Below are 15,077 nucleotides of genomic sequence, written 5' to 3' on the forward strand. Positions count from 1 at the left end.
TGTCTTTTGGTATCCAAACAAGAGCTGTTGGCCCTACCGGAACTCTGGCAGTACACATTAGGAAATTGTCTGCCATTCTCTTCTGCACAGACGCTTCAGTGTAGACTCCAAAGCAACCTGGAACAAGGCAGGCCAAGATTGGACTCCGTAAGAGACTACAAACAAAGCCAAAGAATAGACAATCTTGTGCTGCAAGATTAACATACCTTTAGTAGGAAGCACTCCAGAGTGCCTGAGGATGCCTTTTAATCCTAGTTCATTTCACACAAGGAAGAGAGATATCCCAAAAAAATCATGACAGAGCTATCCAGAGAGTGGAACTTTGCCATTACCCATTAACCAGAAACAAACGATTGATCAACTTGTCACAGACTAGACAATGTAACCTTTTTTTCCAGCTGTTTGGAGAGGAAGGCTTAATGTCATTTTATGGAGATGCAGTTAAACCTTGGATGCTTGGCCAAAAAGCTAACAATTCCATACTGACAGTCACCCACCTGCATCAGTCCCATTCTATTTGTCTAAGCCTGCCTCACACCAAGGGTTTTCAACAAAAGCATCCTACACTTTGGGTCTGGGAGCCACCCTAACTGGAGTAATACTCACTCCACACACAGTCTCCACATTTGATTAGGCTGTAACCAAAAGACAGAATCTATTTAGAAATCTCTGAGGACATCTACACATGTACAAAAATCTCAGTGACAGTTCATTATAGTCAGGAAAGCATTTGGTGAAGTAAGGCCAGCCTGTATTCACATTTCCCCTCCTGAATAATTACTAATCATATGTTACATCTCAGAAATGTGGTATAAGACTGAACTGTAGTTCAAAACACTGATACAGCATCCACCAGATGGTCCTCAATATATAAAGTCTCTTCCTTGATCCTGTGTGGGATGCTTTTCCTGACCATGATTTCAGCATTCGCCTCAGTCACCACGCATAATAGCAGTATCATTCTGTATTTGGCTAGACTACCATCAACCACGAAGAAAAGAAGTTTCATCAGCATGTCTCATCACAGCCATTTTAAAGACACTAGCACAAGCCATGGCAGAGAGCATCCTCAACATTTTCAGTTATTTTACACTCATTAGTTTCAGCTGGATTGATACTATTTTCTAATTTCAGATGGATTTGGCATAGTAGAGGTAACAGTAGCACACAGGTAACCCTGCTAGGACAGGTGCCTAGGACACACCAGGTGAGTTAGATGCTGGACATGATATTAGATATTTCTCCATTGACTGCAGGATATCGGACTACATGCCTAGGTTTTAGAGGGCCTCAGTCAAAACAAAATTAGCACCACTTATTGCACAGGTTCAGAGTGTATTAAAGCCTCTAAACAAGACTGTGAAAGCAGAGAGAACTAGCAAATCCAGGCAAGAAGAAAAGCCACCATGTCTCTCCTGGTACAACTCAGTGCTAATGGAGCGCCTGCCCTTTTTCACCAGTACCTGCCTTACAATTGGATAGTTGACATTCTGCTGATCCAAATGATGCTCTGGATGCAGGTGTTGGTGTATGTGACTAGCCTAGGAATTCCAGCCGTTTTCACAGCCGAGCTGCTATACATGAGATGCCTTTGAAAAAATTCAGCCCGGGGCCCACAGTTGGTTACTATTGGTCCTTAATCACTTTATCCCCTTCTCAAGACTGTCCAAGGCCACTGAGAGTCACTGCTGCACGATAATATTTGCCCTCATCCCTAACTACAGTGCCTTTACCAGCAATAATTATGACTCAGAGCTCAGAAATTCCCCAAGGGACTTAGCAGGAAGAGGTCTCTCATCTAACTAGCAAAATCTTCAAGCTGCAAGAGATCAATGGCAGCTTGAAGAACCATCCCACATCTTCATTGCCAATGTGCAGTGTGGACAAGAAGCTACATGTACCTCAAGAAGCCAGTCACTGCATGCAGCAGTCTTAACCACACCAGTTACATGCATGTTAATTGTTCTGCAGCAGTCATCAGACCAGATCATGCTATTTGACATCTTCTGTACAGTTTAGGTTGTCAGTGTCCTACACACAAGGTTAGACAGGGATTTCTAATGCTTACATATTTGAAATGAGGCTTCAGATGTGAACCACTCTTCAGAGACCTTCCTGCTCAGAGGCACTGTGTTCTGCCAGTTCTCTCCTGACAATCTGAGATCCTCAGATTAGCCAGTAGTTGTTCCAACCACTTCCAGTATAGTCCACTTAGCACCCAAAGCAGTGGTCACAGGAATTTTATTTTCAGCACCCCTCTAAAAGACTATGAGAAAATGTTAGTCAACTACAGACATACTCCCCAGGGTTTTGGAAACTGGTTTTAGGAGAATATTACCATGGGCAACTCACTTTCTGAGCAGTTTATGAAGGAAGATTCATTACCACAGTAAGTCTGATATTGCCTGATGGTCAAAATCTGCAATGAGGTTTGTCCCAACACCCTGTTGAGCAAAGCTAATTACCAGACAGGCTCTGTGGACCCTTACAAGTTTCTCCATCTGAGGACCCAATTAGACAAGAAGAATTTGTAAACCATGTTAGATGCTTAATGGTGGGAGGCATCTGAAGTCAAGGTTGGAGTTAATATGGACACACCATTATGCAAGGCTGTATAGCTTTGATCCCATGAAAAAAGTCAGTTCTTGTAACACTGAATTAGAGGGCAATTAGTTTTACATGGACAAAAAAAGAAGTCTTGGGAAGAGATATTACTGTTTATACCCTTAGTTAAAAATAAAAAATTTATGCATTCACATACAAAATATTTAATATTTCCACTGAAAATAGAAACAGGCAGCACAGTTTTGACCTGTACAGTAGAGGAGTGTAGTGGAATCTGATCCTTGTAATCTGAATATATCTTGCAAGTAGACAGTCCTGTGAGAAGACTGAATGCAGAAACATCAACAATGAACAGGATGATGCACAGCACATAATTGTTTGTTTCTTTAAAAACATGTTGTTCTTTTCATAATGAAACTTGAAGTCTGTGTGTCCCTAATTTTCTCTTTTAATAATTCCAGTCCCTTCAATTTCCCCAAAACATCATCATTCACATACTGCTCTCCTCATTTCTCCTGCCACACACAGTGCATGATGGAGCTTGTCTGGTTCAGAGCTGTGATGCACTGATCAGATACTCAGTACACATACATTGACTGGACACTTAGATACCCCCTCTCAAAATGGATAATGGACTGAATTTTAGCAGGATTTCTCTCCAGAACATTCATAATGGTTTCTACCTAGCCCTTTCATGCCATCTATCCAGGCTGAATTTTTTTGTCCTTCTGCTACCAACACTTCCTCAGTTGATGAATGGGTTTCACACCTACTGGGCATGAAAGGTGTGGGCTGTTGGGAGGAAGCTGAAGGGAAAGTGACAGACAGAGTAGACAACATGATTTGATAAGCTAATTTCCTCAGAAAGCTATGCTAAATATGTAAGCCTGTACAAGATCATGTTTCGTCTGTCTAATGAGGATCCTTTTCTAAGGGTGCAGGCACTTGAAGGAAGCAGGTTTCTTTATTACATTTTAAAGACAGTCTTCAGAAGTTAAAGTGGGTGTACACCTATACTGCCAAATGAAACAGGACCGCTCACTGAGTCTGAGTGGCTTGGTTTGACTGCATCCACACTGCATAGCAAGTAGCCCTGCATCTTTTTTCGTTTGGTTATATACTAATTTCTGCTTACCTCAGATTCCCACAGAAATGGCTAGTGTCAGAAAGCCTGTCTGAGAAGTCAGCTGTGACCCTATGCACAAAGACTTTGGATAAAGTACCACTGGCAGTTTCTACTCTCACTAAAATTAGGATTCTTAGTGAACAAGTCAAGGTCTCTTTTCCCTGTGGTCCATAAGACAAAACTAGACAGTGATGACAAATGTGCCAATTCTGTGATGGAAAATTCTAAGAAGGAGGGACTTCTGGGTTTTTTGCACAACCTGTAGGAATACTGAACTCACAAAACACCACTTTCACCACCCCTCCATCACCATCTGCATACACACAGACACACACAGAGAACACCTTCTCTCGTAATTCAACCTTCCAAAGTTACAGGGGACATTTCAGAGCTCTCCAGCAAAATCATCCCTCAGAAAACAGAATTCTATTTTGTAAGACTGAACTGCTGTCCTTAGACTCTGTCATGCTCCCTTTGAATATGTCATCCAACTAATGTCATCCAACAGCTAATGTCATCCAACCCATACTTTGCCTGCTCCATCCTCACAGGCAAATCAGATGTGTTTATTTCCCTGCATTTCTTGCTTGTAGTAAACTATCTCAAATGTGATTGAATCACAATCCTGTGACATATATGTTACTACAAATTTATAATGGAGTTAAATTGATTCTCCGTTTCCACCAGCATCTCCAATGGTTCTTGAAGTAATAAATAAACTTCTCTTTAAAATTGTGGTGTTTTTAGAAGGAAGTGTTGCAATGAAAGATAAAAAGTTCTGATCTTTGCCCTTGCTGCTTATTTCCTCTTCTTCCAAAACTTTGTGAACACCGAAGTGATGACAAGAAAAATATTTATTCTTCTTACTGCATCAGGGTAGGGTGGGGAGCATACGGGAGGAAGACAGGACTGTAAGGAATGGAGGGAGATTTGTAAGGGAAACCTGTGACCCAGACATGAGTGAATGTTGCAGAAATTTATCAATGATGTTTGTTCAACAAATGTTTTCTATGTCAAGTATCACATTTTATGAACAGCCTAAAAAAGTTGATTGAATACCAGAATAACAGATTTGTCAAACACATTATTTATTGACTAATAGCTGGCTTTTGTTAGTCAGATTTCAAAGTCAAGGAAAACTCCCCTGGGGCCAAATCCTGAAATTTTTAGTTTGAACAAGGGTTTGCTCCATACCAGAGTGCACAGCTGTTCACTGCAGTCAAGATGGTGCTATTTGCCTAGTAAGAAATGCATAGAAGATGAATCCATGCTCTTGAGATTCTGATTTTTTGATCTGAAGAATGCACTTCAATGGCCATTATAAATAAACAACTTTTTTTCTCACAAGTATCTCCAACATTCTCCCTATCTGCAGATGTTTGTTCAAAACATAGCTATTAAACTGCATGAAAGTACCAATCTTGAGAGGAGTCACCATCATCAAACATTTGATCTTAAACCTATAGACTTTACTGGCACACAGGAGCAGTTTATACCAGGAAAAGGACTCAGGAGATCATCAGAGTCACCCAGAACTATAACAGGTGTAGATATAGCTATCATCAAAACAATTTATCATCTTATATATGCATTTAACAAGACATATCACTGAAATAGACCAGTCTTTTCATGTTCCTGGCATTACTACTGACCTTTCCAAACTATCCCATGCTAATTCTAGTCAGATTTCCATGGTGGTCATGTATATCTTGCAGCATCGAAGAGAAATTTGCTTTCTGTTGCTGACCTTCATTTGACATGGTTAAGGAAAAGGGTGTACCCATATGAGTGCAGGATGGTGTGCCCTAGTTACAGGGGCCGGGATCAGTTTATCACTATGTGGGTATAACCAAAATTGTGTATTCTACACCCTCTATGTCATTTCTGATGGACTGTTAATAAATGGATTGTTTGCAGCAGGTGCCCAGGGCACACCTGACACCTCAGGCTACAAGCTGGGTGTCAAAGAAACCCTGCGAGGCAGAGGAGTGTTTCTTTATCCTCACGCCAATGACTCGGCTGTGATAACTCCCCTCCTGGGAGGAATTGCACTTTCACACACAGCCTGAGGGGTCATCTCTGCTAAAGGGCCACCTTGGACTGACGTAATAGGCAGCTGCAACACTTAGACCACCAAAGATTCCAAAAATATCCCATGACTCACAGAGTTAAATCACCCGTTGTGAAACTCCCCACCGTGGGACAGGTACTGGGCATTCCCACCTGAACATGAGTATATATAAACTTCGGGTTTGGGGACTTTGGGTACCACTTGTCAGATCCAGAGGAGGACCAGAACTTCAACAGGACTGTGACTGCTACTCTCGACAAGACTGCGATCATTACTTCAACAGGACTGTGACCATCATCTGGACCAACAGGTTTCCTTTCCTTTTACTTTGCCCCCAGGGGGACCACGTGGTGCTCAGCACAGAGGCTGACAAACACCATTCTGTTCTTGTCCCAGGGTGCTGGGTTATACATCTGTCTTTGGAGGTTAAAACCAGCTTTTTTCTGTATCATTGTATTTATTATAATCTTTTCAGTAAACTGTAACTCTGACTTATAATCTGTCCTGAGTTGGGTTCATTTTTCCCACCAGTTTACTTTTAAACCAACACAAGGTAGGAATTGGAAGGGATGCCAATATAACATTCCATAAACTTGTAGAGTAGAAGATATTTTATTATTTATTTTGCCTTGTGTTTTGCCACTGCACCACCCCATCACTCTACTACCCACTCTATCCTCATTTCGTATTAATGAACAGCATTAATTTTGGGCAACTCTAAAGAAAATGTGTTCTATGGAAGCAGGAAGCATTATTATGTGAAAATAAAATCTAACTAGGAATTATTTCAATACCTGTCACTGTTAATGATCAGAAGAAATTTTGCATTGATGTCTAAACCAGAAATAATATAATGTTTTACTGACTTACCTGTAGCTAAACAGAATCATATACTCTGAATGTATTTGCATATTGAGTTGAACTCTTCTTCACTCAAATTACTGCAGAGAAACAAGATAAATACTATTTGGTTGCAGATGTACACTAGCACTTCACTAGCTTCTCTCGGGACTGCATTCTCCTGTGCATGAATGACTCGTATTAGCTGTACCGTATGCTATTACTACACAGTGATATACTGTGGTCAGAGAGGCTTACAAGGAGAATAGGCACCCTATGCAACTTGACATTCACTGGGGGTTACACTTGAGTTATATCTCATGTGCCTTTATCCCCTGTTTAATCTTTATAACCATTGCAGGAGGTCAGTTGAAGAAGCCAGAGTTTAGAAGAGAGCTACTGATGCTAATTGCACTTGAGAAGTGTTCCACACAAAAAACCCTCCTGCTTTAAAAGACACCCTCAGAAACATCTGATTGGATGCAAATCAGAGAATAAGAGCAAAGAAGTGCCTAGCTGGAGATATTTTGATGACTTGATGGAGTCTGGAAGCAGGTCCTTCTAGCTTGAACAGTGCACCTGAATTGACCAGAATGAATATAAGTTCTACATGGACTAAATTGCTAAATGCAGGGCCAAGTGAAATTTTAGGTCTTAGATTAGGATACCCTCTTTTCTCACATTTTCTGTGCCTTCCTCATTCTTTTCTCCTTTCTACACCTCTGTCTTTAAACTCTCTATTAGCTTAATAGGAGCATTCCAGTTGTACCTGCAACTCAGGACAACTTACAACACCCACAGGGACCAGTCATCCCAGAGCTGGTGACCTCCCTGGCTCATCCAGCCTACAGCCCTCCACAATGAGACAGCAAGGGCACTTGAAGGGGTTATCTCCTACGCAGACCCATATCTGAAAACCCACCTAACCCCTTACTCCCTGATCCATTGGCTCCACGGTGCCTTCCTGTTGTCACAGGATGTGCCACAGGAGACAGAGGTTCCCCCATATATCTTTTGCAAGAAGGGAAGAGAGCAGAGCTGGCAGGGTCTCCGTGCTACTGCACTGGTTGATGTCTACTACCTGAGACAAGGTGATATAAGCACCATGAATTGCAAGAAACTTCTGGTTCTCATTTCTCTTACTAGGCTTCCTGCTCAGAGGGGTACCTAACACACACTTGCACTGTGACTGATATAATTTTACATAAAAAGCCCAAAATATTGATATGAAAATAAATTATAAGCCAGATTCACTGTGGGATGTATGTAGTAAAATGAATATGAAAAGAAAAAATTGTATATAGGTACAGATACAGATATAGATCATTTTTTTAATAAATAGCGGATATCACCTTCATGCTCAACTTCACTCACTTCTGCAATTGTCCAAAGACATCAAATACAGTAATGGAAACTACCAGAACTCTTCTGATAGCTAAAAATGTCCAAATATACACCCTGCATTCTCCAGGGCTTCTCTGTAAATGCTATGCTATTCAGACCATGGACTGACTTTCATTGTGTATGGTTTTGTGTTGTATTTTCTTATTTTTATTGAGTTTGAATTAATCCTTTACCAGAAAAAATATTACGTACTTTGATGCTGAAAGCAGAGTAGATGAAAGGAAGACAAAAAATATAAATATCAGGAGTAAGGCCAAGTTAAAGCACCCATTTTCAAAGTCTGCAATTGTGACCAAAGTTTTTACTGGAAATTAAGGCCTGCTATTAATATGATTCCTCATGACACTACAAAAGGAATTTTGCAAGAGGACGATTCAAGTAAAGAAGCTAACTTCAGCACTCTGCAGGAAGAAGTAATGCTGTGAAAACAAAACTGCAGTGTAGAATCTGTTTATAAGCATTAAAACCTTTCCAGGTTTCAGAAGGATTCAAAGGTGGAAAAGGAGAAGTAAAATCATTAATCCACAAAACTGAGAACATTATAAACTTTGAATATTATCAAATTTAAAAGTATGCATTTTTTAATCCTAAATACAGGGTGAAATACTCATATTGGCATTACCAATATTTTTCCTTTTCAATAATTCTTGTCATTATTTAAATTATAAATTATTCTAATCATAAAGGAGAGACTAAAATCATTATGTGGGTTGTCTTGTTTACCAATACTTTGAAAACAAAAATATTGTAAGCAATACATCTTACATTTAGAATGCTAATTAAAAATATCATAAGCACGAGTTGCCAAGAAAATCTTGAAATAAAATTTGAGCTCTTATCCATGGAAACAATTTTGAAAATTTTAAAGGTTTTGCTGAATTGTTTTGTTGTTCTGTTAATAACACCACAATTATGGAGGAAAAAAATTATTAAGAATGAACAATTCACTAGACTTATTTTGTTGTAATGAACCTTCACATTCTAACTAATTTTTGCTGTGTAGAATAGAAGCCTGCAATTTGACTGTTTTAAAACAAGTCCTTGGATACTATGTAAGGTATGTTTTAATGGACATGTTATTTTACTATCTTGTGTTGGGGTGTTACCACACAGGGAGCTGTCTTGGAAAGAACCTGGTCACTGCTCAAGAAGCCTCAGAGAAGTCAGCAGGACTTTTATTCTTCTTGACATGCATCCTATGTACAGCTTATCTAGCACATAGCAAGAAACATGCCATGATCACCTCAAGTTGGTCACTTATTCCTCAGTAGTGGTCTGTCTGATGGTAACAACTGCTCAGTAAAAGTCCGGCCACTAAACAGTGATGCTGAGCTCCTGCTCTGTTGCAGTGCCCATTAACTTGGGCCCAGATAAAAATCCCCATGCTCAAAATGAGAATAACACCTAACTTCTCATAATTTAAATTTAACTGAGCACAGGCTCAGTGCTCAGTTTGTTACTTTATATAATCAAGGAGGAAGTAGTTCCTGATTATTTGCCCTCTCACACTGGCAAGCCCTCCCTAGTCTTTCTGCTCTTTGCAAGTTTGTGCTCACTGACCAGCCCTCCACAGAACACAGTTTTCAGAGCACTGTGTGCTTTGGGTGACATTTTCAGAAGTACAAGAGGAGCTTTTGTGTTGGACTGTATACATATCTGGAGGTCAACACCACACAGCAAAGCCCTGTTGCCTCCCTGAATAGATAAGCCCCAAGCCCCATTATCAAAGAGATTTTGGCTCCGAAGTGCCTAAGTCACTTTTGAAAAAATATGATCAGGTGCTTTCGTAAATGTAACTTGTTTGACCACTTGGTTCCTGAAAGAAGTCAGCTGCCTCATACACACAGAATCTTTGATGGACTCGGTAACACACAGAAAGTACCATATAGCCAGCTGCCTCCATCCTTCTGTATTTAAAATACAAATTCCTACAGGAAAGGGAAAAGATCAGGAGTCTGTGTCTCACTTCATTTACCCTCAGAAACAGAAATACAAGGCGATATTTTGAGAAGTGGCATGAAAAATCCACCACAAAAGATAAAAGACTATCATTTCAAAACCCGTCTGTTTCCTCAGAGAGAGGGGCTTTGTGATGGAAGCTCTCTGTTGTTGATGCGAAAGCACACACATATATGTAAATACCCAACATAATCTGTGACACACTGATTCCCTTCTAAACATAGAGCATGTTATCAACACTGCTGTACATATCAGCAGCTGAGGGGCTGCTCAACACCATGTTTATCTAATGGACCATAATAGACAGAGTAACGGAGCACAATAGACAGTGAGATGTGTAAGTATGTTCTGAGCTAGTACAAGTCCTTTTTTCTCTTCTCCAAATGGGGAAAGGAGGGGGTGAGGGCATTACACAAGACAGATCACACGGCTGTCCAGCAGCCACTCAACCATAGCATAAAGGCCTTGTTTAGATAAATAATGACTTCTTTACTTTATTCTTAGAAGTGGAAGTCTCTAGAACTGAAACATAATGTCCCACAACTGCTTCTGGCATCTGTTTTTCAGGGAGAGGATTGGGTCATTTATAAGGGGATCCATTTTCACAAAGGTCTGCACTGTTGTAGAGGGAATTCATCTCCTCCCATCAATAGATCCCATCCATTTACAAAGGGCAACAAGGCAATGAGCGAAGAGTTTCAACACAGTGTTTTGGAAATTAACTGGGCAATCAAATCATGTGTCTTCCTCAAGCCTCTTCTGATCATCCTACAAAGTGTCCCACAAAGAGTCCCTAAGGAAAGGGAAAACTAGCATCACCCAAAAAGTTTGGATTTTAAGGTATTTCCTTCTCCATTGTTCTTTTGCTGGATTTGTTTGCTTGTTTGTTTGTTTAACTTTATAATCAAGAACTCTTTCAGAATTCAGCTTCATAGTTTGCTGAGTTCTGGAAATTAGAATAATGAAGCTGATATACTTCCATGTACAGGTAAAGGCTTAAGATTTCCTTATAAACTGAGTATCTGAAGGCGTTTGATTCACAGAAGATTTCCCTACTCATAAGACAACCACAGCAGTTTGAAAGGAGATATTTTCTCTTATGTCAGGAAGTGAATACAAGAAAGAAAGAAAGAGCAGAGTAAGTAAGGATGGTTTACTCCTGAATCCTATCTCAGTTTCTGCTGAGAAACTGCTTTGGAGAAACACCTGCACTGTGAATAGTTTATTCACCAATTTATTCCTTTTTCCCTAGTTGTGACTTACTAGCAAATGGCTCGTGAACTCTATGAATCTACTACATATTTAACATTTATTCTAGTTCAAAAACCACCTTAGTCTGTGGTTAGTTCATAACCTGGTCATGACAAGTTTTGCTTGCCATTTCAGAGGGCATGTAAGTGTTGAGTCCATCCCAGAGACACCTAACTTGAGCTTCAACCAAGTGAAGCTCACTTCAATGTTTGGTAAATACAAGATCTCTCCATTGGCAAGGAGGGAGTGGGTCCTACCCAAACCCACCTGCGACAGATGTCAGGCAGGAAGAGGGAGTGAGAGGGAACAAAGAGGAAAGGAGAGCCTCCATGTGACCTTACAGCCAACTAACAACTTGCTGTCTGGAGGAGTCTTTTGGAAGGAGAAGAAAATGCCCAGGAAGCATGACTAAAATGCCCAGGAAGCATGGTTATGTGGGGCTATGTCCAAACAAAGAGACAAGGGTCAGGTAGGATGACCTGTTTTGAGTGTCTGGCTTTTTCCGCATTTCTGGGAAATTCATTACTGCAGAGAGTATGGAGGCAAAGAGTACTTTTTAACTGACAGGCTAACACTGATGTATGCAATATTCCAGGGAGACCTCTGCCAAGGCAGGAGAGGGAGCAAATCTTTAAACTGACTGTACAAGTGCTTCTGATTTTTTGGCTTGCTTTTCATCCTTATAATGCTGTAAATTTCAGAATGAACTTTAAGGGTAACCAGTAGGCATTACTTGGTATACCCGCTTCAGAGATAGTTTAACTAAGACTCAGGAAAACAAAGGGATTTTACTCCCTGTGTGAAAGATTGGCAAGAGCATAACAAATTGGAGGGCATTTAGGAATGCTATTTCAAGTATTCTAGAAATAATACCACATAGTGACACCAAGCCATTCAGGAAGCTGCAATTACCTACTCTGTTTTGGAGAATACTTGTGACAAACCAGCCAGTGTTGCAAGTGGTGGCCTCAGATAAGAAAAGAAGTCTGCAAAATTCCAGCAGAAACCCAAGGATGAGTCACAACCAGGGTTAAAACTGAAACAAAAGCCCACATTGCATTAAGATCCTTCATTAAGATAAACACCCAAGACACACACACACACACACACACACACACAATCTCTATTGCCTCCTACCAGGAACAGTTCAGTCTTTTCTTGATGATTTTATACACCTACCCTCTGGGGATACAGCTAACTGCTAGCAATTACCCTTGATACACCAGCAGGTATTTCCTGAGGGGAAATGACAATTCTAATAGCTAGTGGCTGGTAAACCTCCAGCTGACTGAGCCAGTTTTAACTCCTGATAAACTGGGTCCTGTCCATTCACCTTGTCACAAATACTTTATTGCTTTCTTTGGAGAGAACTCAGTGTTCCCTAGAAAACTTTTTAATCAGTTTTAGGAGTGCAAAACTTTACATTTCTCATTTCTATCTGCTTCTGGTTGCCAGGCTGTAAAGAAGAAATCTGGAACAGGTCACAGCATGGCTCACGTTCCCCAGAAATCTCTGCTACTTAGCAAACATGAAGGTGTGAAGGTCTCTGATGATGAAGCATCACAATTGGTCCACAAGAGCAATTAACAGAATCCAAAAAATCTTTCCAGGGCTTCATTTTCAAAGGTGGGTAGGACTGTGCCTATGCGCAGAGCTTCCCCACTGCCAGCTTTGCCAAGTCCTTGTGGCATAGCCTCCTCAGCACACACTGCACACCTACCTCAGGACCTTTCCATGCCCAGGAGCCACCAAGCAAGCTAAGGCTGGCTCTGCCGTGTAACCACTCTCCCTTGACCTGGCAGCAAGGGCCTGATCCCTTATGAACTGGGGTTCCTGGTAAAACCAAAGCTTAGCCTCTCATTCAGGAATTTAAATTACACTTTTGGTTTTCAGTGAGCTAGTTATTCCCACTTGAAAATTTTAATCAATGGCAACAACAGTATTTTAATAAAGGGAGAAGGGAAAATTCCTAACTGAGTAAGACAACTGGCTAATATGCACTACCTAAGCCATAAGGCATGACCATCTCACAGCTACCTTTGGCAAAGCTGCACCAGCCAGTTGCTTCCTCCTTCCTATGGTGACTTCTCCTTCCCATTATGAGACTGTCAAGTTTTCCCACGTAATAAGGTCAGTTCAAGCTAATTCTACTCTTCTGTCTTTCTCTTTCCCACTGGCTCTCTGCCAGCTGTGTCAGTTAACTGCTGCAGTTTCTGTTATTTCTCCTCTAAATAAAAATATGCCTAGCACTAAGAGAACTATCAGTCTTCTTGCATAAATAAGACTCTTAAACAGGTTCTCATGTTTCACAAATTTGCAGGAGTTGCTTAAATAGTCTTTCTTCCTCTAGCTTTCACATACTTACAGAAGAAGCCATTGCCTTACTCTAGTATCCTTACTCTTCTTAGGAATATTGAACAGTAACTGGCTAATACACATTTCTGACACTATTCCCAAACCAAACTATTCTCCAATCCATAACATTCCTTTTGTTTTCTCAGAAGTGGCTCTCAGGAACAACAAGTGACATATATAAAGCTAAAGCAGCCACTTCTCATGCCAGCTTTGGATCCTACACATTCTCCTTGGCAGACACTGACAGGAAGCCCCTCTTCTGGGGACATATTCCTCATGGAAGGGAGAGTTGCTGGAGTGCATAACTTTAAGTCAGTCTTCCAGTTTTTCACAGTGATTATTTGTGAAACAGTCAGATATAAGACACTACTTATCTAGTAGGGTATTGTTACATGCCATTGAGTTCAAAAGACTTTTGCTTCTCAAGAGCTTTGACTCACCTGGAAATTCCACTGCTAAATTTCTCAAGGTGAACATGAATCCAAAGAGAAACTTCTCATCAGCTCAAACCCTGAATGACTTTGGCATGAGTCTGTATCAGCTTTGGGATTTATAAAAATTAAATCCAACTAAATAAGATTGTAGAAAAAAAGAAAAATCCCTTCTATTTGGTCCTCCATTGATGACATAAACAAACCAATAAGTCTCCTACTTAAATATTTTCCCTCTCAATAATATACATACTCACATACCTGCATATATATGCAATATATACAAACATATATAATATGAATACATATAGGAAAAATGAATAAAACAAATCAAATCCAAAAATTTTGAAAATTCAAATCCAGATAGATACAATATGCAAACCTAAAGCATTGTATATATGGTTTTGGCACCTACTATTCATTAGCAATAGTTGAATGAATTATTTAACAATAACCAGGAACTAACAACATTTTATTGGTTTTTACTTTTTACTTTAAAGCAACTTTAGTCTGCTGCTAGCTGGCTTTGTTTACTTAAAATTGTTTCTGAATGCTTTGATAGAGACAATTGTTCTAATATTATTGCCAAATTTTTGACATATTGAAAATGTGCATAACTTATTTTCCTTTTAAGACTGCACAAGAACGCTATGTTTCAGGTCTCAGTTTGCAAATCCTGCAAGTTCTCACAGATAACTTTTTTAAAAGACTGTAGTGCCCATGTGGCCAAAGCACAGATCATGACCCTACTGTGCAAAATTTCACTAGTTTGCACAACTTCCTCAGAACGTGTTTCTGAATAAATTTGTTCTATATCACTGCCTCCAACACACAGTTTCAAATCACAGCTCTAATAAATATACAGGCACATACCAGAGTTTCCAAATATTTGCTCAAAAAGGAGCCAGAGAAGAAAAGTCTGCAGCTAGAAAGTGCAATGCATTATAAAATTATGCATCATTTTTTGGGAAAAGACTACCAAAAGAAAGCAATCTTCAATGAACTGGATGACTTGAATGCACTATAAGCTTTATACGTGACTCAAATTGTCAGTGTTTGTGTGTCAGTGTTAGAA

The sequence above is a fragment of the Manacus vitellinus genome, unplaced genomic scaffold (assembly GCF_001715985.3).
Source record: "Manacus vitellinus isolate BGI_N305 unplaced genomic scaffold, ASM171598v3 scaffold_4_pilon, whole genome shotgun sequence".
Lineage (NCBI taxonomy): Eukaryota > Metazoa > Chordata > Aves > Passeriformes > Pipridae > Manacus > Manacus vitellinus.